At 38.6% G+C, this 22,203-nt stretch overlaps 1 protein-coding gene across 3 annotated transcripts in view; it reads right to left on the bottom strand.

Moving 5' to 3' along the window:
- Positions 1-3,836: 3,836 nt before the first annotated feature.
- LOC125081215 (translation initiation factor IF-2-like) overlaps positions 3,837-22,203 on the bottom strand; it is a 78,060-nt gene continuing 59,693 nt past the window's right edge. Inside the window, exons 3-4 of one of the 3 annotated variants that reach the window (XR_007121612.1) lie at positions 6,070-6,541; positions 3,837-3,893 (exon numbers count right to left, since the gene is read on the bottom strand). The gene's annotated coding sequence lies outside the window, so the exon portion shown is untranslated. Of the gene's footprint in view, positions 3,894-5,873; positions 6,542-22,203 lie in introns of those variants that run through there. The other 2 variants (XR_007121613.1, XR_007121611.1) reach the window with 2 other exon arrangements.

Below are 22,203 nucleotides of genomic sequence, written 5' to 3'. Positions count from 1 at the left end.
TTCATAAGGTTGTATTAGAACATGGTCACTCTTACTCTTTTACGTATGTCTATGGCTGCTTTCATTCTACAACAGCAGGGTTGAAAAGTTACAACAGAGATTATGTGGCCAACAGAGTGGAAATATTTACCATCTGCTCCTTTACAGAAAACGCTGTTGACCCCTAACCTACTAGATTATAAACTTCTAAGGGGGAGGAGGTATCTCCCAAGCACCCAGCCTTATAGGAATCTATTCTAGAGGTTTGATAAATGTCTCTTACTTTAACACTTCTGTAAATGTTTTAGTATTCAAATGTGTGCCATGTGATTCTCTATATGCTAATAAAATTGAAAGCACTAATTTCTTTTTATTTCTACAAAATTTGACACTTACTTAGTTTGATATTTAGCATATGAATTTTACAAAAGATTTTTTAACAGAAACTCCATGCTGCAATAAGAATTTATCATTCCCAAAAAGAGAAGTAATTTTGCAATCTTTTAAAAAATATATAAAATAGGTGTTCATGTTGAAATCTTGAAAATTACACTAATGTACCATTCAAACTTTAAATGTCAGTACATAAAACTATGTTAGTTTTTCTAGCACAAAAATAAATTAAGGATTAAAAAGTTCTGATCCCTAGCATTGCTTCTCTTGGGGATAAGTTCAGAACTAGTATAATACTAGTTTTTTAAAACTTCTATATTTAATATTTAACTTATTGGGACAAATGGAATTTTATAATCAGATTTACAAAGTGAGACTATAGGTAAAGTAAGAATATAGGTTAAGATGTAACCACTAAACATTCCTGGAGTAGATTTGGGGGAAAAAAGAAGCAAAAAAACCTCAAAAAACAAAAAACACAAACTAAGTTTTTCTCCTTGATTGTAGGTGACAAATGAGCCAGAATCTTTGTAAGATGAAGTGGTACTGCGCAGAACTTACATTTCTCAGACATTTTTTTTCCTGTCTCTGACTTTTAATATCCTTCCTTACTTGTATCTCTCTGTTTTGCTCAGAAGATTCTCTGGGTTTCATGGAACAGTCAGTCTAATCAATCAAGCAATCAATTCAGTAACATCGATGTCATATGAAGAATAGCTTCTTGGGAGTTCAGAGATCTCAACTGAAGCCAAGTGACCTTGAGTCTCTTCTTTGAAACTTTCATCATCCATGACAAAGAAGGTGACTCCATGGTCTCTGAGAGTCTTCCATTCTAACATTCTAGGAGGCTAAATAATAAGTTACATTTATTTTTGACATTCGTGATTGACAAGTTATCCAGTGGATTTGGGTCAGTCACATTTTTATAGCAATATATAGATTTAGGCCTTTGTATTTCTTATTTCTCAAATATTCTACATGCACCTATAGCTGAAGTAAGTTAGCATTAGATAAAAATCTCACATTAGAGCTAGAAGGGTCTAGAATTCACCTATGTGACTTTTTCATTTTGCAGATGAGAACACTGAAGGAGGTCCAGAGAGAGGAAGTGCTTTTCCATTAATCCATGTTGCCCTATTTATGGTTAGGAATTGCATTCCAAATCCTTGCAGTTCCTGCAATATTTGCCTATATTGGCTTTCTCAATTATAACTTTTCAGGCAATCGTCTATTTTCCCACACTCTTAACTTTCCTGTTCCCATGGCTTGATTTCAACCTAGTCTGTCTGTCTGAAAACACTGCCTTCTCTGTTTGGGCTTATCAAATAGTGACATCTAAGTAGTGTATTTATATTTCATCCAGGCAAGAAGTATATAGCTGATTAGAATCCAGGGCTAATAACTAAGATGAAGAAAAAGAAACAAAGATGAAGTAAGGAGAAAATCTTTGCCTTATTTGGACCATTTTGATGTAAGATTTTTCTTCAAAACTATGGTTTTGTATAAAGGGACATAAATTAATCTGTCAAATATCTTGTTAACCAAAAAGAAAATCAGCAACAGTAGTACGATACTCTTACAAAATCCATTCGTTCAGACATTCAACAAATATTATCAACCTGTATAAATAGCAAGGCATGGTAGGAAATTCTGGAAAACACAAACAGAGTCTCTTCCTTCCTAGGAAGGAATTGAAGAAATTATGATAATGACCTACCCTCATTGAGTTCTTACTATATGCCTTGTGCTAAGTGTCTTATATGAATTATCTCTTCTGATTAATCTTTTATATCCTATTTGATTGATGTCAAGTTTAAATGAGATCCTGGATAAAGCTTCTAGGACAGTGTCTACAGCATATTAGATTCCCACAAAATATTAATTACCTCCCTGTCCTCCTTTTATTTTACAGAAGACATCACCATTTTTCCTTCTAGAAAATATACAGTGGATTTGGGCTGAATGAATGATACAACCAGAAAGAACTAACTAACTGATCATAAGAAAAACCCCCAAATCCAAGGTGCAGCTTGAGCAGTGGAATGAAGGTTGGCTGAAGGCGGAAATGGATGCTCATCTGAAGGAGACAAAGACCGATCGACACAAGAGATGTTTGGAAATGGAAGGTAAACATAGTGGCTGTACCGTAGAGAGTTGAGACAAGAAGAAGTCTGGGCTCTGCTTAGTCATGGAAAGGCTCCTGCAATCGGGGGAGGCCCAAGTCCAAGGAACACACTGAAGAAAGTGTGGGCAGAGGCACAAATGACAGATTAAAGTCTGTCTCATGATGCCCTAGCCTAGAGCCTTTACAGCATGGCTTCCAGAACCACAACAGACCAACACTTTCCACAGAGATGGGGAGGAAGTTGCTAGAACAAACACTATCCTGAAACTTGCCCCAAATCTGAACCTAATCAAACCCAATGTTTTCTTGAGGTCAGAAAAAGCCTGGCTTAGCATTTTTAAAACAATATCTATTTGCCTTTTGTCTCCTATTTGCAGCCAGAAGTGGAAGTTCTAAAAACCCATTAAAAACTTTGGGTTATTTTGTATTTATTTCTTTACAATATGCATTGCCTAGCCAAAACCAGAAAATGCTGGAATGGCACAAGTTCATTCTCCTGAGATATCTAGATCAAAGTCATTTGGAACTGCCTTGGCTAAGCAACTGAATTTTTCCATTCTCATCCAAACCAATGCTTTAATCCCTCACAATTTACTCATATGCACCCACCTTCTCAAGTGTTCTGAGGTATTTCTTTCAGCACACACGTTGGCCTTCAAAGGGTAACAAGCAATTGTGTGCTGGCAAAAGCTACATTTTCAAGTTCATACCTCCTTACTATTGTCCAACAAAGAGAACAGAAACTTCTGGCAACTTTGTCCACTCTCTCTAAATTCCATACAGAATGAAAATATAGAAAAGGGAATATCAAAGACCATCTTGCATAGAGATTTATTATGTTTACAGTACATTTTACACTGCTAAATTATCCTCCCTCTCATGTTTAGAAATCACTTTGACCAAGTAAAATTTTAAGGCAGGTCATGTCATTCAACCAGCAAGTTTACCAGAAAACTGGTCTTGTTTTTTTCTCAAGGTCTTAGAGTGATATCTCTTGGGTGTCATCCAAATCTGCCTTATCCGAAAAGTATCATTTTTGTTGGGTAACCAGCAATTTACATTTATTTCCCCACAGGTCACCTTAATTCTAAGTGACTTTGATCTATAGATGCATTATCTTTCAGGAATTATTGAGAGTATAATGTGTTACATGTCACAATCTTAATCCTGCCTATGTTAAAAATTTTTCAGTTTATTTATGGTAGAATTTTGCTATGTGAAATGTTTTTCCCCATGCACTACAAGAGCAAACTAGAGTTTGTCTTACCAGAATTCAATTCTTGGGATGCCTGGGTGGCTCAGTTGGTTAAGTGTCTGCCTATTGATCTCAGCTCAGGTCTTAATCTCAGGGACATGAGTTCAAGCCCCACACTGGTCTCCACACTGGGCATGGAGCCTGCTTAAAAAAAAAAAAAAAAAAAGTAAAAGTCAATTCTCAGAGAACAATTCCATCATTTCAATAAGATAAAGAAAATTTACGATGTTGTCTTCCTCAAATCTGCTGAGAAAACATTATAGTAATGCCCATTCTTGCCTATGACATATTTTAGCCTCAGCGCCTCTATGGGTAAGAGTATTTCTTCAAGGATTTTATACAGCCTTTCCTATTCCAGTCTGTGTATTTGAAGCCCTGTTCATTAGCACAATCTTTTCCTAATGCCAAATGAAAAACATGTTTATGATCAGATAGATGAACTTCTAAGGTCAGCAACCCTGTCTCAATTTCTGATGTTTCCAAAATATACAAGTGATTCTTTAACTTTATAAACCTCCACCTGCTTCTTCCTTTCATGTAATTTGCCTTTGTTCAGTTATTTTGTGCCACCCCTGGAGTGTTTTCAAATATATTTCAAACCCCCAAGCAACCCCATTTCAGCTGATTGACTTCAGAGAACTCTAATGCTAGCCAGGCATTTTGCTGCAACCCCATTTAGACTCAGCAGGAAGAGCAGATTTAAAAGGCAGATTACGTTTTTAGCTTTTTAAAAACTGCTTTATTAGAGAGGCTAAAAGCCACAGTGGTGGTAAGCTGAATTCTTTTGAAATACAGGCAACTTCAAGACATCTAGGGAGCAGTTCCTCGCCTGTGGAGCTCCTCCCTTTGGGTTTCAGTGATGGCAGGACCAGCTGATTTCAGGCATTTTTCTTAAGGGTCCTTGTAACTCCAACAACAGAATTCATAAAAGCACCAAAGAGGTTTCATTTAAGGGTTGGAGACCTTTGAAAAGCAGCTCATCGAGATTCCCACCCCTGGACTTCTGGCAGGCCACTTTGTGTGAAAGGATTGGTTATATACTGGCCTCCATTAATTACAGGGGCTGGCCAATGGATAGTAGGCAGAGAACCATGGTGAAGATGTAAAAAGCCACTTGGAGAAGAAGAGAAAATACCTGCAGGTCTGATTCCTATGGCAGACAGCTAGGAGACTAAATGGATAGATACATAGGTTGGTAGAGGAGATAGATACGTGATGATAGATGATAGATAGATAGATAGATAGATAATTGGGGGCCACAGTAATGGCTGCTGCTTCATCTGTCATCGTGTGTGTGTGTGTGTGTGCACGCGCGCGCGCATGTGTGTTTATGTGCATGTGTGAGTAAAGCAATAGAAGTTTATTAAGTGAAGATGCAGAAAAAGTTCTCAAGAGTGAGAGGGGTCCCGACAGGGTTGCCCTTCACCTGTCATCTTAAAACAAGTGCTATAGCTTATCAGTGCCTTCTCTTTCACTTATTTAAACTACACCAGGAACTGCTCGCAGGGTGGTTGAAGGCCCATGAAAAGAAGTTGGGTGTAATCAGATTTCTAGACTCAATGAGATTCTATATAGAAGGTGTGTATAGAGATTTGGAGATGAAAAGAATGTACTGGGTTTCAAGAACGTTTATAAAGAAAGTGCACTAAGAAGCAATGGATGCTATTTAAAGGCAAGATGCAGGCTTAAACCAGAGATAAAACTAATCAGAGAGGACAAATATTTGGCATCTCTGCTACCACCCACTCCCTCTGTGCCCAAATGGGACGTTAGCAACTAACCATCACTTCTATGCCAAACCCAGACACAGCCTTAGAATCCTTCTCAGCAGGCTGTTGCAATCTGGATTAAGCAGGCGATATTCCTGAAGATGTGTATGGATCAGATGAACATGGATCAACTGAAGAAATTCCCATGGGTGGGCAAACAGGTGACAGGATTGAGCGATGCTGGCAGGCTGTGGACTAGCAGAATGTCAAGTGCATGCCCCATCTGAACAGGACAGCAGGTACTCAGATTCAGACTTTACCCCACAGGAATTTGGGACCAGTGCCACCAGATTTTTCAAGAGTAAATAGAAATCCAATTTTGACTTGGACTATCTTTATTTTTAAATGTTGGATCCAAAAAGAGGGGGGAAAATTACTACCATGTGAGCTAAACCAAATACACATGCAGTAAAAAGTAAATTAAAATACACCTGTAGGACAATGTAGCCCCAGGTTTAGAAGAACTGGGAAGATTCCAGCTTGCTCTTATCTTGCCTGAACTACTTTACTATCATCCATGGCTTAAAAACAAAAGAAAACCATCTCACCAGGGCTTGAAGAGGGCATGTGACAAATTGCAGAAAATTATAGCCAACGTTTTGTGGTTGCTGATCTCCCCTGGGTTACATGCTAGCAGAGTCCTGAAAAAAATAGGCAAACTTCAAAGATCAAAGTTTCCACGGCTGCAGAGGGGACTTATAAATCAGCTTGCTTTTGTCCAGATCCTCCCCCACCCTAACCTCTTTTTGTCAATCACAAAGCAGTTGTCTCAAAGCTCAAATTCTGACATTGTTAGAGGCTAATGACTACGTCAGAGGCCATTTGCTTGATGCTTATTTCAGTATTCCAACCCTCTCCTCTTGGTCTCCCTTTGGGTTGTTACATACAATTTCCTTCTGGGTGGAACTTTGTTTTTCCTTTCCTTCTTTTGAGGCTGTTGTTTTTTCTTAAAATAGGAGGTCATTTCAGGCAGAGATGTGTTTTCGTCTCCATGCTTCCTCTATGGCTGGGACTGGGGCCCTTTTGGAAAAGAAGGAAATTTCCACTTTGTTTATAAGGAGGGATTGGTTTTCTTTGGATATCCCATTAATTTGCTGGGTAAGGATTTGGAGTTCCTAGGATTATCAAAAACGATCAGGAAATTCATTTTAAAGGCATTTGTTTGATTTTTAAAATGTTATATATTCTGCTTTCTTTATTTTTTTTTTCTAACCAGTTCACATTTTTCCAATGAACCTAAACTTCCCATATGTCTGTCCCTGCATTTCAGCTCTCTACAATGTCTTCCCAAGATCTTTCAGCTTTAGTTGTCAATCTGGATACTTTGACCAACATTCTGGACCAATTCCAGTATGAGTCATAGTTTTATACTTGTTGGAAAAGTAATTTTCCCTTTCCCTTTAAAATGCAGCCATGACCCATTACTACTACTGGAAAAGACCGACTTGATCATGCATAACTTTCTCCACCCCATCCTCCCATCTTCACAGGCTACATCTGTCAATTATCCATCACTCACATCAAATAATGTCAATATGCACCCAGGTGGGTATGGATTGTTTTAGGCACCATTGAAAGTTTACCCTGGACCTCTGAGAGAATACATTCTGTGTTAGAATATTAACAACAACAAAAAAATTCCAAGCATTCCAAAGCCAAACAGAAAAAAATCCCTCTAGGTGAGTCTTGTGATGACTTTAGTAGGTTTCATGCAAAAAAAATATTAATTTTAAAATAATTTATTCAAGGCCACTCCCAATATGTGACTTACCTAAATGACCATGTTCACTAACAAATAATACTCAAAAACCTCAATTAAATGGATTCAAGCAGTCAGATCTCAATTTTGATTGTTCTATACCTTCCCATTCTATAAATACTTATTGTTTATTCTAACCCTGAGAACAAAAGTAAATAGTGAAAAATAAGTTACTGATAAGAAGGATTGAAATCAGAAATATGTGACCGAAGTAGCTAGCTTGGTGGTTAGGAACATGGACTTCGAGCCAGGCAGCTGTGGGATGGCTACTTGGCCACACTGGTACTAGCTAAGTGGCTTCAGGCAAGTCACTTATTGTCTCTTACTCAATTTTCTCATCTGTAAAATAAAGATAGTAATAGTGCCTGCTTCACAGAGTTGTTGTGGATTAATATATTAAAGACATAGTAAGTGTTCATCACAACAAATGTAGCAATCATTCTAACCTTTATAGGGTACTGGCTATGCATCAGACACTGCCTTCACTTGAATAACTCTGTGAAGTAGATATTATTATTCTTATTCTCATTTTACAGATGAGGACATTAAAGATTCAGATAAGTCCAGGGCCAGGGAACTACCAAGTAACCAAGCCAGGATTCCAACCCAAGTGAGCTGGCATTGAAGCATTGAGTCTGATCCTTAACCACTATGTAGCTAACATCTTTTTAACTGTAATGAGTCTTCATTATTCCAAGTGATGTCTGAGGTTCTTTCATCTTTAACTCAACTTCTTATGTTGCCCATGACTACATATACAATGTTGAACACTGAACAGAGATGTTCAACATGGCAATTCTGTTCTCCATAGCAGAATCAGTCTTCCTCTCTCTCTCTCTCTCTCTCTCTGCCACACACACACACACACACACACACACACACACACACACACACAAGGATTTAGTTACCTTCCCTGGTCTCTACTTCCTAAGTCAGAGGAGTAATTGATGTATTTCCAAAATATGTTCTATAGTATAAAAAGAGAAAGAGGTTTCTAATGCATTTTTGCTTTTTTTTTTTTAAGATTTTACTTATTTGACACAGAGAGAGAGAAATCACAAGTAGGCAGTAAGGCAGGCAGAGAGAGAGGAAGAAGCAGGCTCCCTGCTGAGCAGAGAGCCCGATGTGGGGCTCGATCCCAGGACCCTAAGATCATAACCTGAGCCAAAGGCAGAGGCTCAACCCACTGAGTGACCCAGGTGCCCTATTTTTGCTTTTTAATTAACCAAGAACTAGTAATCTAAAACTCCTTGTTCCACTTAACATTCTGGTTAACTAAGATTTTTCTGTATAATAAAATAAATATGCATGGCTGAAATTACAAAGTCAAATAGCTTCAACTCCAAAAGGGACAAACTGCTCCAATTTATCTAGTTTCTTAAAACGTAAACATTTTAAAATAAATTGTAAATGAAAGTCCAAGTGACATTTTCATTGTTCTGAGAAATGAAATTTGAGAACTGAAAGGAGTAGTAGGGTATGACATCAGGAACATACATATAAAACAGGGCCAGAAGTTTGTCACAGTAGTATATTCTAGTAATCAAGGAATTAACATATCACATACCACAGACCATATTTTCATTTTATAACAATACACTGGTTTTTAATATAGCTTCCAGTTTCTGTTATATTTTATTTTACCATTCATGACTTCATTTGATTTGCACAGGAGAAATAATGTTTACTATTAGATGAAGTAGGCATTAGAAATAGTATCAATTCATTTTATGTAGGAGGAAACTGAGGCTCAGACATCCTATGGCTTGACCTAGGTCACACAGCTAGTAATTTGCAGAGCCATCACTGATCATGTCCTGCTACTTCTACTGGATCACAATTCCCACTGGCACTTTTGCTAAGCTTAGTTTGATAGTTCACTTAGACCAAAATGGAGGTTCCCCAAGGGTTGGGAGCCAGGAATGATTTCTGTGGGGAAAAGCCCAGAAAAAGAGGTGGTTATGCATATGGGTATGCCCCCCCAAACTGCCTCAGAAAGCCCTAGGCAGCGTTGGAGGAAAAGAGGTCACTGGCAGAAGAGGGAGAAGTTACCATAGCAAATGTCCCAATTTTCCCACATTTGGCTGTGCTCATCCCACATTTTATTTTGTGTTAAAACTACTAGCTCTCCAGCTGAACTGCAGTGATGGAATCCTGGTTCCACTATTCACTAACCTCTTTATGCCTCATTCTTTTGTTGGTAGTATGGGACTTATGATAGTACTGATTTTATAGGTTTGGTGTGAGCATTCCACAAGAGAGCCTATATAAAAGGTTTAGTGTTATAACTGACTCATGGTAAATACTTACTGAACATTAACTATTATCATCAAGGTTGTTTCATGCAGAGATATAAGTGGCAGAGAGGATTTGAACATAGCCAACCAAACTCCAGAGACTAGTTTCTTAACCACAAGCCCATACTGGTTGTATACTTATACTGACTGTCCATCTGGAAAGCCCTTTCCCTAGATACCCATCAGCATGGCTCACTTCCTCTCTCTATTTAGGTCCCTGCTCAAATGTCCTTCCTCTTAATAACCTTTCCTGGCTCCCTGATCTAAAACAGTGTTCCTTGGTACTATGCCTTTAATCTGCTTCATTTTTTTTCATAGCACTCATAGCAACTTGATAATATATTGAATATATTTATTTGATTATTCCTGGATTATTGCTTTCTCCACCATTAGAAAGCAAGCTCCATAAAGGTAGCAGCTTGAGTGTGGCTCACATTGCTACCCTATTGCCTAGTACACACTCAATTGTTCACTGCATCAATGTATAAATTAACAAAAGGAATCAAAATATGAAGATCTAGTTCCTTCTCTAAAGGACTTGCACTTTAGCTAGGGAGGGCTTTGAAACAGTCAACAGGAACACACCTAACCACCATGATAGAGTATGCCCAGGTTGAATGAGTGGTGCCAAACCTCTTGGCTCTCATACTCTGGGTCTTATCTTCTTGTTAAGGTGCTGACTTCTCCACCAAATCATTCTGACTGTTTAACCTTCCCTAATGAAATGTTCTAGAAGCACATCTTATAAAATCAAATGATACAATTTCAGAAAACCATTTCAAGAGAATTTAAATCTCAACCCCACTATCTCTGTAAATCAGACATAGCATTCTCTTGAGGGTGATAGTCCCCAGAGAGTTTCAGAAAAAGCACATTAAGTTCTACTCGAAGCACATTTCTTTTTGGTATAATCTACTCCCAAGGGTAAACTGGGGAAGTAGATACTTTACAATTGTTAAAGATCATGGGAGAGTGAAAAGCAAAATAGGCACTCCGCCTTATTCAGCCAAACTACTGGACTGTGTCTCCTGTGTGTGAGTCATTAATCAATCCCATTAAGTTATAATTCTTTGCCAAGCTAAGAAAACACGACCCAAACAGTAGCAAACACTTCCTCCCCTTGCTACTTACCCCTCAATGTGAAGAACAACCTTCTAAAAACTTCAGTCTTCCTGAGATTAGCAAGTCTGCAAAATGTCCATTGGATTTGTCCAGAGCGAAAATGTGCCAGATTTGATGAAGTGAGAGAACACTGCTTGATTCTGACCACTCACACTCAAAACTATTTCCATAGCCCAGATAAAACCATGCAGACCTACACAGGATGACATGACTGAAATAAAACAAATCATTTACAACATGACTTCCTGCTGCGCAGTGTTCTAAGAAGTCCCATGGTGGATAGTTGTTAGCTAACACAGAACAGACCCCAGACTCTTGAATAGCAAATCCTTTTATATGACAAATGACATTGTGTGTGTGTTGATGAATGGTGACCGCAGGAAAATGGCATGATATAATAGAAACATCAATGGTTACAGCTGAGGAAGACTACACTGTACTTCATCAGAGAAGCTCACCTCAATTAGTTATGATAGACCAAAGGGATAAATAAGCCACTGGGGCAGTCAAATCCACATTCATAAACAAGGGCATAGCAAGTGCCCAGTGTGCCTTATTTAAAGGGCAACACAGTGCAGCATACTTAATCAAGTGTCTGGTATATGTACTATTATGGGCTAGGGGTTAAAGAAATTAAGATGCACAAGACACATTCCTGGTGCTAAGGAGGAGGAAGGTACTAACTTAAATGTGAACTCATTTAATTTGATTCTCATAAGATTCTAGTTGGGGTGACAGAGCAGTTTCTATGAAACCCCATTTTATAGATTAAGAAAGCTAAGGCTCAAAGTAGTAAATGATGTATTCAGGTCTTAACATGAGTGAGGTTTGGAACTTGAACTTGACCTCAAGTCTTGGGCTCTTACTATATCACCCTGCATCAGGCTCCATCTTTAGACAACTGAAAAAAGTAAAGCCTTTCTTCAAATCACTTCAATATATCATTGCAAACATTTTTTCACTTTCTTTCAGAAAACCATGATATGTCCCCATGACCAAAATAGTCAGATGATCTCAAAACTGAAGCTCTGCTTCCCCCCATAGTACAATTAAAGACTTAAGGCTGGAAGGCTAGATGTGAGATGCTTGGGAAGATCAGAGGGTCCCGAAATTCTGATTTTGTTCTGGATTGGATCCTACACTGTAGAAGTGGTCCAGAATTAGTACGTTTACTCTCTACAACTTACAGTTAGGGCTGTCCTTCACCTCCTTCACTTTCTTTCAGTAAGCTCTTGCACTTTTGGTTCAAATGCCACTTCCAGACATTTTTGATCATCATTGTGATAATGGTAGCACTTTTACCTCTATTTCTATTCTAATGAAATAATGTTTTCTACTCTGTATTATCATTACTTGTGTATATTTTTATGTCACCTCTGAACTTAAAAGCCCTTTAAGATAGTATTTAGAATCAAATATTATCTCTGCTAAGAGATAACTAGCATGAAGTCTTGAATTTGATAAGTATACAGTTTGTTGAATATATTAATGACTCTTTTTCTGGTTTCTGCTCAGTGCTGTTTATCTTCTTCCAAGGACTTCTGCTTGACTTCATCTTGTCTATAGTAGGTCCATTTTTACCAGTTGTCTTTTTATAGTTCTTGAGTTCCATGGTATTTTTTTCTTCTATTTCTTGAGCTCATCTTGAGGAAGAGTTCATAAAATTTTGAGTTCTGTCAAAAATATTCCTGGTGATCCAGCCAAACCAGTTTCATCATGGAGGAAGAAAATTTGCTGATCAGTATTACGGAGAGAGGTACTTTTCTTTTCCTCACAGCCTTGAAGGGACCCAATAAGTAAAAGTGTTAGATGTCTTCCAGTCCTGAAATCTTTGGATCTTCTGCCAAATTAGGCATTCCTGGCAAAATATCTTAAAGAGAGAGATTGTAGTTGGAAGAGACAGTAGATCATGCAATTCAGTTTCTTTATTTTATTTTATTTTATTTCTTTATTTTATTTTATTCTTTATTTTACATAGGAAAAATGGAAGCCCAAAACGGCGATGTAATTTCTCTGAACTCACCCGACCACTTAGTGGAAGGCCCAGAGTAAACCCAGGTATTCTAGCTACTGGTCCTCTGAGATATTTTGTTTTTCTGTTGTTGTTTTTTTTTCTTCCCCACCAATATGAACTACATCTCTTAAAGAAAATAAATCCTACTGATACTTGAGTTCCTGTTTTTGTTAGATTGGTTTGGATCCTTGAATACTCCTCCGGTCCTCCTGCGTATCCAGAGAGCTAGGCCACTCTGAACTAAGAGCTCAGACTCCATAGCTCCAAGAGGCCACCATCAAGAGATAAGGACTCCCAAGTGTCCATCCACTGGTGAATAGTTAAAGAAGATGCAGTATATATACACAATGGAATATTATTCAGCCATAATAAAGAATGAAATGTTGCCATTTGCAAAGGCAGATGGAGCTCTAGAGAGTATTATGCTAAGTGAAATAAGTCAGTCAGAGAAAGATAAATACCATACGATTTCACTCACACAAGGAATTTAAGAAACAATACAAAGAAGAAGTGCATAGATGGCTTAGTCAATTAAGCATCTCACTCTTAATCTCAGCTTGGTTCTTGATCTCAGGGTCATGAGTTCAAGCCCACATTAAACATTAAACAAACAAACAAAAAAAGGTACCGATACAAATGACCAAAGGGAGGAGAGAGTGGCAAATCAGGAAATAGATTCTTAACTATAGAGAACAAACTGATGGTTACCAGAGGGGAGGTAGGGAAGGGTGTTGGGTGAAATAGGTGATGGGGATTAAGGAGTGCAGTTGTGATGAGCACCAGGAATTGTATGGAAGTGTTGAATCACTATTGTACACCTGAAACTAATATTACACTATATGTTAAGTAATTGGAATTCAAATAAAAACTTAAAAAAGAGAGAGAGAGAGAGAGAAGGCACTTATCTCACCCCCTGGGCAGTGCCACTTTCCCTAATTAGACAGGGGATACTTGTTTTAAATCTGTCAGCCTAGAGTCCTTCAATAACTAGAACTAAGAGATATGCCTGGACTTAACCTTGGTTGATAGAAACCAATCTACAACCCACGTGGTGCATGATATTGTACTCACTTTAGCATATTGATTTTAGAATCAAATAGTTTTGTTAGAACCCTTTGTTATATTACCACTTTAGTTACCTCATTTTCTAGTACTACCTTCTATTTTTTACCACCTTCGATCTCTTAATATTTTGCCTTTCTCATATTGAGCTTCATATTTGTTTTGAGATATGATTATTTTGAAGGATATTACTTGAATTTAAAAGAATAAACAAAAAAACCCATTTACATAAAAATGATGAATTTATCAAATGTAATGTATTAGAGCAAGTTATAATGGAAAGAGCCCTGGATCTGAAATGGAGAAGATCAAAGTTCAAATCTAGCCTCTCACCAGCTCTATGATGGTTGCAAATAGCTGAACTTCTCTGAGCCTCAAGGTGCCCACTTGTAGAATAGAGATAATAATCCTATGACATAGGGACACCTGGGTGGCTCAGTGGGTTAAAGCCTCTGCCTTCGGCTCAGGGCATGATCTCAGGGTCCTGGGATCCAGTCCCGCCTGGGGCTCTCTGCTCAGCAGGGAGCCTGCTTCCCCCCACTCTCTCTGCCTGCCTCTCTGCCTGCTTGTGATCTCTGTCAAATAAATAAATAAAATTAAAAAAATAACAATCCTATGAAATAGAATCTGGGGAGAGGTGAGCAGGAAGTCCTTACATGGGTCTGGTGTGGTGCCTATCGTGCTACATAGGTTCTCACTACAGATTGACTTGATCTGAAACTGAAAGATTTTCAGGAACATGAGAGCAACTTTGTTTATCAAAGTTTCCTTCATCATTGCTCTGGTTTCTCTTTTCTTATAGGGTCAGCACTTTCTATCATGTGTTTTAGAAATGCCAAATTAATTTTTAAAAATCAAATTTAAGTGAAATGGAAAGATGTCTTGGTGCACATTACTAAATTAATTATTATATAAGTACCTCTTAAAAGTTTAGAAATATACAGAAATAGAGAAGTAGATTAAATAGCTGTTAAATTCAGGCAACATGGCACTTGGGAGGGCAGCCGTAGAACTGAGGATGTCACCCAGAGCAAAATATTAAACATTCTGAATGTAAGATCTTCCAGAATGTACTAGAAAATCAGAAACCTGCCCTAAATTAAACACTGAAGAGGTCCTGGATTTTTCCTCTTTTTTATGGAGATCAAGATGGCAGTCTGAACAACCATTTTTTAAATTGAAAAAAGCAACATTCGTGTTTTTACTTGTAATTCCAAAATAGTATTAAAATTAGTTAAGTTTTCAGCAAGCACACAACCCCACAATCCAGGTATTTTCTTATTACATTTTACCTTCCACATAATACAAGTTTCAGATAAGGTGCAATCATATTTTGAATTCTACTTGAACTCTCCCTTACATTATATTATAAACATTTGCCATTTATTTAAATGGCTGCATAATATAGTTCACCGAGCTGCTGCATCTAAATTTAATCAGCTCTTCCCCTGATCTTAGGCATTTATTTGGAAGTCGAATTAAATTCTGTGATTAAGAGGTTTTTAAATAGCTCCTACAGTTTTCATGTCAGAATTCCTTTGCCCTCCCAGTCCTGGGGCCATCTCAGTTATGCAGAGTGAGACCAGCACGTGTAGAACCAAGAGGTGTGGAGAAGACGACCAAGGTCTCCAAAGTACTCTTATGGGCCAGAGGGGACAGTGAGGAGCAAGGGAGGCACAGAAACAGCAAAAACACCTTGTTTTAATGTTTGCCTTTAGTTTTTAGATGGAATGACTACTTGGTTTCCTTAAATTATTTTCTTTGACCAGCCACTTATTCTAAAGCTTTATTCCCTTTGGCCAAGTAGAGACAGCCTAAAAACAGGGGCAGGGAAGAATTCTGGACATATTTTCATGGCTATCTGCATTATTTTATATCCTGTCTTATTATAAAAAGGATGTAAGGCAGCTCACTTTGGGGATTTTTCTGAAGGACTGAAAACCCTTTATCAAAACTCGTTTCCCCACCATTCCTAGAGCATTTCCATCAGTTATAGAAGTTGCATTCTATTTCTTAGAGTTTTACTTCATATTACAGGTATATAATATCTTCATTCCTTTTTATTTTACTTTCTGTAGCAATCAATTTGATATGAACAGTTTATATCAGCATTCAGGGGTTATTAACAAATGGTCTCACATTTGTCTTGGTTATATCTCTTGTGTAATTACAACCTGGATAGAGTATTATTTGTTCAACCTTCTGAGGTCACAGAGCAATCTTTTCTGGTTCATATCTGTGCTAATCAGCTAAGAAACCATGGGTTAAGTTATGGAAAAGCTAAATGTTGAAAATTTCTGAAAACAGTCTTACAATAACATGCAACTCGCTGTGCTTTGGAACCCCAGCAATATAGGACTGGGAATGTCCCATCAGTTTGCTGCATTGTGAAATCATCTCGTCACAAAGTTTGCTCAATAACTGTATGATGTTTTGTTTGCTCATGGGTTGGTTTTTGTTTGTTTGTTTTGTCTGTTTGCTTTTGTATTTGCTCCGTGTCAAATTTCTGTATTTTGGGCAGTGCCAGGAAGGCATCTGGGAAATAAGAGGAGAAGAATCTGATCTCTAACAAATATAAATCTTTGCCCTCCATGGAACTTTGAAACTGAAAGGCTGTTTTCCAAAGGCAACCCTCACAGCATATGATGAGATGGGACAGGACTGATTATCCCCATTTTATGAATGGGGAATGAAGCAGAAACTCAGAGTTTGTGACTTACTCAAATCCATCGCAACTCGAAGATGGAAGGCACTGGATTCAAACCCTGATGCTCCTGTCTGGGGTCCAACCTGCTTTCCATCATTCACAGCTGTAATTAAAACATTTACGAAGTAATTCCTCCCTTTGAGGGTTTTCTGTAATTCCTAGTTGCAAATTTGTTTTACCACAATCAAAGTCAAGGAGAAATCTGTGCTTGTGAAATGACTTCTTCTTTTGATGTGCTTTTACTCTCCACGGAAAGGCCCCAACAGTTAGTTCTCTCTCCCACGAAAGAGCTCATTTTATTTGTCGTGATGGTACCCATATATCTCAAAGCAGCTCACAGATTGGGGCTTCGTATTCCACATCTTGAGGGACAAGAAACATTGACCTCCCTGGCTAGTGGTAAATCTTCAACAAACCCAGGTGGCTTGTCTCCTGGGTTCCCATGTTTCCTCTCTTCACTCAGCCAAAGTCCACATTCCTTTCCCTGTCACCACACACAGGTTGACCCCAGACCAGGGTGGCAGCTTCCTCCATCCCTTTGAGGTCACAGCCAGTGCTGCTCTGTGGACTCCCTGGCAGTGGGCATTTGGGGACAGCAGCTGCTGGAACCTTCTGCAGCAGCCCCTGCACCTTACTTGACAATGGCCTTGTGTTCTCTCTGGCTCCCTGGGTGGAAGACCCATCCTGCTCAGCCCAGGCCTCCCACCAAGTGTGTTTCTTGGGGCCCTCAACTGAAACAGGATGGTGGTTGACGACTGGAAGTTACTTAACCACCATTACCTCCTCATCACCCACCAGCTGCTTAATTCAGCTAACAGTGTCAGGATCCCACCCTAGAGAGGTTTGGGATTGTGGTGAAAAAATGTGAATATCTTGTAAGTCTTCCCCACCTCACCCCCCCATATGTTGCTTGAAAAAATGAGAGGGGTGCCAAGTGCAAAGATATTTTTCCATCTAGCTTGGGGAGAAAAACAAAACAATCCAAACAAAAAACAAAAAAAAAAAAAAAAAACCTCTCCCTAATATCTGAGAACGTTTTTATGAAAACCTGGTATGAACCGAGGTTGATGCCCCACCAGCAAAGAAGGAGAACAACAGCACCGTCTACTGGACAGAGGACTGAGTTAATTGGTGGTGTTCTATGTAGTGGCCCCAGGAAAATATGGATGACTCTGTGGGTTAGTGTACAGAAAGAAAAGCCGAGAAAGAGGAACCAGCCATTTCCACACTCAGCAGATCCCTGGAGAGGCCACTGCTAAGGGGCACTGTTTCCCAAACAAATCCGGTCTTGAGAGTCACCCTTAAAAAAATTAAAGTTATTCCCTATACATCCACACCACCCCCCATCCATCTACTGTAATTTTTATGAGGCTGCCTCCACCATCAACACTTATTAAACACCCTCTCACCTTGACACCCACACATTCATTCCTTTATTCATTCATTCAGCAGCAGACCTTGTGCTAGGCAGTAGGGACGAGTAAGACCCAGCATCCTTGAGCCATTCTGTGGGCATCCAAGACTGGGCCTGGGCAGGAACCTCTGTTCCCACACTTCCTCTACCAATTTCCTTTCAACTCTTGTCCTGAGTCTTGTTTCTACTAAGTGGGATATTGGGGGTTAACCATATAAATTCACCTGGCTCTATTATTAACCAAGCAACGTTTCTTCTCCTATGTAAATTCAAACTCTTGGGTTCTTAAGAAGGCTATTCAAGAATGATCCTAACTGGGCGCCTGGGTGGCTCAGTGGGTTAAGCCGCTGCCTTCAGCTCAGGTCATGATCTCAGGGTCCTGGGATCGAGTCCCGCGTCGGGCTCTCTGCTCAGCAGGGAGCCTGCTTCCCTCTCTCTCTCTCTCTCTGCCTGCCTCTCTGTCTACTTGTGATCTCTCTCTGTCAAATAAATAAATAAAATCTTTAAAAAAAAAAAAAAGAGAATGATCCTAACGTTAAGTTCTTTAGGCAATTTGACAGAAAACGCAGAGGACAAAGGGTCTGCTGTGTTAGATCTCCGTCCCTCAACCAATCAGTTATAGTCGGTGGCTACCTTTTTTTTTTTTTTTTAGGATTTTATTTATTCATTTGACAGACAAAGATCACAAGGAGGCAGAGAGGCAGGCGGAGGGAGGGGACGCAGACTCTCCACTGAGCAGAGAGCCTGATGCGGGGCTCGATTCCACAACCCTGAGACCATGACCTGAGCTGAAGGCAGAGGCTTAACCCACTGAGCCACCCAGGCGCTCCTACCTTTTTAATTCATGCAAATACCAGCTCTGGCCAACAGAACACAAAGAAAGCTCGATTCCCTTAGGAAGAATTATTTGGCATGAATATATCTTTTTAGAATTTTTCATTGTTAATGAATGTGTGTAAAAAATGCTTAACCAAGTCTTAAAAAGAAATCAAGTAGGCTTCGATGTTATCAGGAAGACAAAATAAATAATGTTAATATTGAGGTGGAATACCTCTTTGTAGATGTTGGAGAAACTAGGCAAATAAATGCAGGAGCCATATCTATTCATCATTAGAACAAACATTTTTCTCAATAGAGATTATCTGTAGGACGACAGAGGATAATTGCCCAGGGCTTTCTAACACTGAAATGAGGGCAAAGCCCAAAGTACCCTACAAACTCAAGGGACTGAAAAAGTTTTCTGGATCCCCTCCTTCATCCACCTTCCTCATTAAAAGCCAAATCAACCAGCCAAACAATCTTATTAACAGTGTTCTAGGGAAGGGGGGGGCGGTCCCAAGACCACCCTGCCCTAGACCTGCAGGGTGGGTGGTGTGGGGTGGCTGTCTTTATGATAATCACCTGTGACCAACAAAGAATAACCACACCCTAAAAAGGAAGTAAGCTGTTGAAGGCATTCTCAATAGAGATGTTAAAGGACTTAAGTTCCCTGGTTAGCTTTCCATAAAAGACCAACCCAGGCGCCTTTTCACCACCCTGTCTGGGCTCCTCTCACTCTTGAGAGCTTTTTTTGTATCTTCATTTAAAAAACTCCTTCACTTTAATAAACCTCACTTAATAAACTTCTATTGCTTTACTAAATAATAATAATAACAACAACAACAATAAAAATGTCCTAGGGAAATTGATATTTTTTATAATCCCATCACACTAGTTAAAATATATGTGTACCCCCCCAAATTTTTCTAACATCTAATTTAAAGTTCTGGATTAAACTTAAAACTGTATTCTGGGGAGAAGGGGTGGAAGGGAAGTAAGAGGGGGTAGAACAGAGGTGGAAAGCAAGATTAAATCAGACTTTTCTTTGTAATAGCCCTTGTATTCTTTTTTTTTTTTTTTTAAAGATTTTATTTATTTATTTGACAGAGATCACAAGTAGGCAGAGAGGCAGGCAGAGAGAGAGAGAGGAGGAAGCAGGCTCCCTGCTGAGCAGAGAGCCCGACGCGGGACTCGATCCCAGGACCCTGAGATCATGACCTGAGCCGAAGGCAGCGGCTTAACCCACTGAGCCACCCAGGCACCCCTAGCCCTTGTATTCTTAAAACTCATGTCTACTTCCATTTATAAATATTTCTTTTCCATTATAAGCAATTCCAGATCGGTAGGTTGGTTCACATGAGCCATAGTCTCTTCAAATTTTCATGAAGTGTGTTAATCTCAACTCATAGAGGTATGGCAAATTATGGTAATAGAGACCTTCCTAGGCTTCATCTGTTGTCCTTTCTGTTTATTCAGGAGAGAATGATGGGTAACTTGAATATTTATAGATAGCTGTTAATTAACCCTTTTAATTAACCCTTTTGCTAACTTCCCTCATTAAGAATCCTAAGTTTCAAACTAACCCAGAAGCCCTTGGTTAATATTTCTAAATAACAAAAAAGATGGCCAATTTTGAAATAATGATACCAGTGTTCCTAGAATAAGATTCTTCAGTCACCCATGTATCTTGAACAGTGTTTATTACACAAAAGACCAGTTGCTGCTGAAAGTAGTTCCCCCATTTGTCATAGGATAGGTTTTCCTCCTGTCCTGTACATACTGTGTCCTCGAGTTTGGACATAGGAAGGAACTCTCATTCACACTGATTCCTGCTTGCAACTTTAACTTTCTAGAGATCAAAGTGACTCTCTTGTCTATGTTGTCACCGTGAGTGACAGGCCCGCATTGTGTAGTGCAGGAGATCAATTGAGAGCACAAAAATAATAGTACTTCTTCTTTAACTGGTTCAGTAAAATCAAAGTGATGGTCTCAATTCAATTTCATCCTTCAGAAGCAAGTCATTCTTGTGCCTACCGTTACTTAAAAGAGGGATAGATTGTGGTATAATTGCTTCCCAGTTAAACATTTTACTGCTATCCATCAATTTTACCCCATTTTTGTCTGCATCTAGCCATCATTTTAAAAATGTGGGTCATGTGAATATTTTAAAATGGAAGAAGAGAGAGGGATATGATATCATTCACAGTGAGCAAGGGAAAGGAATCTGTATTCTTTGAGTTTCAAAATAATCATGAGCCTTCCGAACTCCCTAATGCAGCTAAAAATACACTCATGGGGTTCCTAGCCATTTTTCTTAAATGAGTTCTAGACAATTATTACTCCTTCCAGAGGATCCAGTTTGGTCATTTACCAATAAAAACAAGCATTTTAAAATCAATTTAAAAAAGCAGTTTTCTAGTGGGATGCAAGAGTCATTCAGTATTTCCATACCAGACGGCACATTTTACTAATATGGTATAACAACATTTGTGATGGCCAATATTATAACTGTATATGTGTGTACAGTTTGACCGAGTTCTACTTTAGGAAATATATTCAATTGAAATAATTGAATACATACACTAAAATATATGTACAAAGATGTTCAGCACATTACTGTTCATAAAAATGAATATTGGGAAAACTAAAATTCCATCAATGACCAAACTGATGATACATGCATGAACTGGAATATTCTGTAAAACCACTGAAAATGAAGAAATCTATCCCTATGGACAGTGAAATATGTGTGTGTATGCTTTTTTTTCCAGGATATATATGTATTCAGGAGATCTATAGTTGTATAAACAAATGAATTTATTTTTTAAAATAGTGTTTTATGTGATATCTGAGAGATTATGCATAGAAAAAGCTTTCAGAGAAATATGTGAAAATGTTAGCAGCAGTAGTACCTAGGTAAGCAACAGTGTACCTGAGATCACAGGTGAATTTATTCTACTTTATATATCATATAATTTTTCTAGTAAACATAATCATCTTTCATAATTTCTTAAATATGTTTTCATTTTGGGGGGAAAAGTATCTCTTAACAACCGAAATTAGTTTATCAGGGTTTTGTTTCCCTTAATAGAGAAACCACTCATGCAAGGAAAAGATTCTGTGCACAAATATAGTACATTTTACTTATCAGAGGTGAGTAAGGAACAGGGTGTTAGAGTTAACTGAGAGTAACTATATGAACTCTATGTGGGTACAGGGCTCATTAAAAGAAGTACTACAAAGTAGCTTTCATCCAACCTTTTAAGACCTTCTATTTTTAATGACTGGACCTAAATCAGAAATGGGTATCTCTGGATCCAGCCGTCGTCACTAACCCGCATGGCTTGGCTGTAAACAGACACAGCTCCTCCTCCCTCTTCTCACCCACAGACTCTCACAAACAAAACGACTTGAGGGACTCTAGCCGGTGGTATTAATGTTGGGTTTCACAAAGTTACTGACCGGCGCTTGTCAGCAGGAGAGGAACT

Source organism: Lutra lutra, chromosome 11, assembly GCF_902655055.1.
Source record: "Lutra lutra chromosome 11, mLutLut1.2, whole genome shotgun sequence".
Taxonomy (NCBI): Eukaryota; Metazoa; Chordata; class Mammalia; order Carnivora; family Mustelidae; genus Lutra; species Lutra lutra.
Note: the sequence above shows the minus strand (reverse complement) of the source record. Positions and strands in the feature narration are given on the sequence as shown.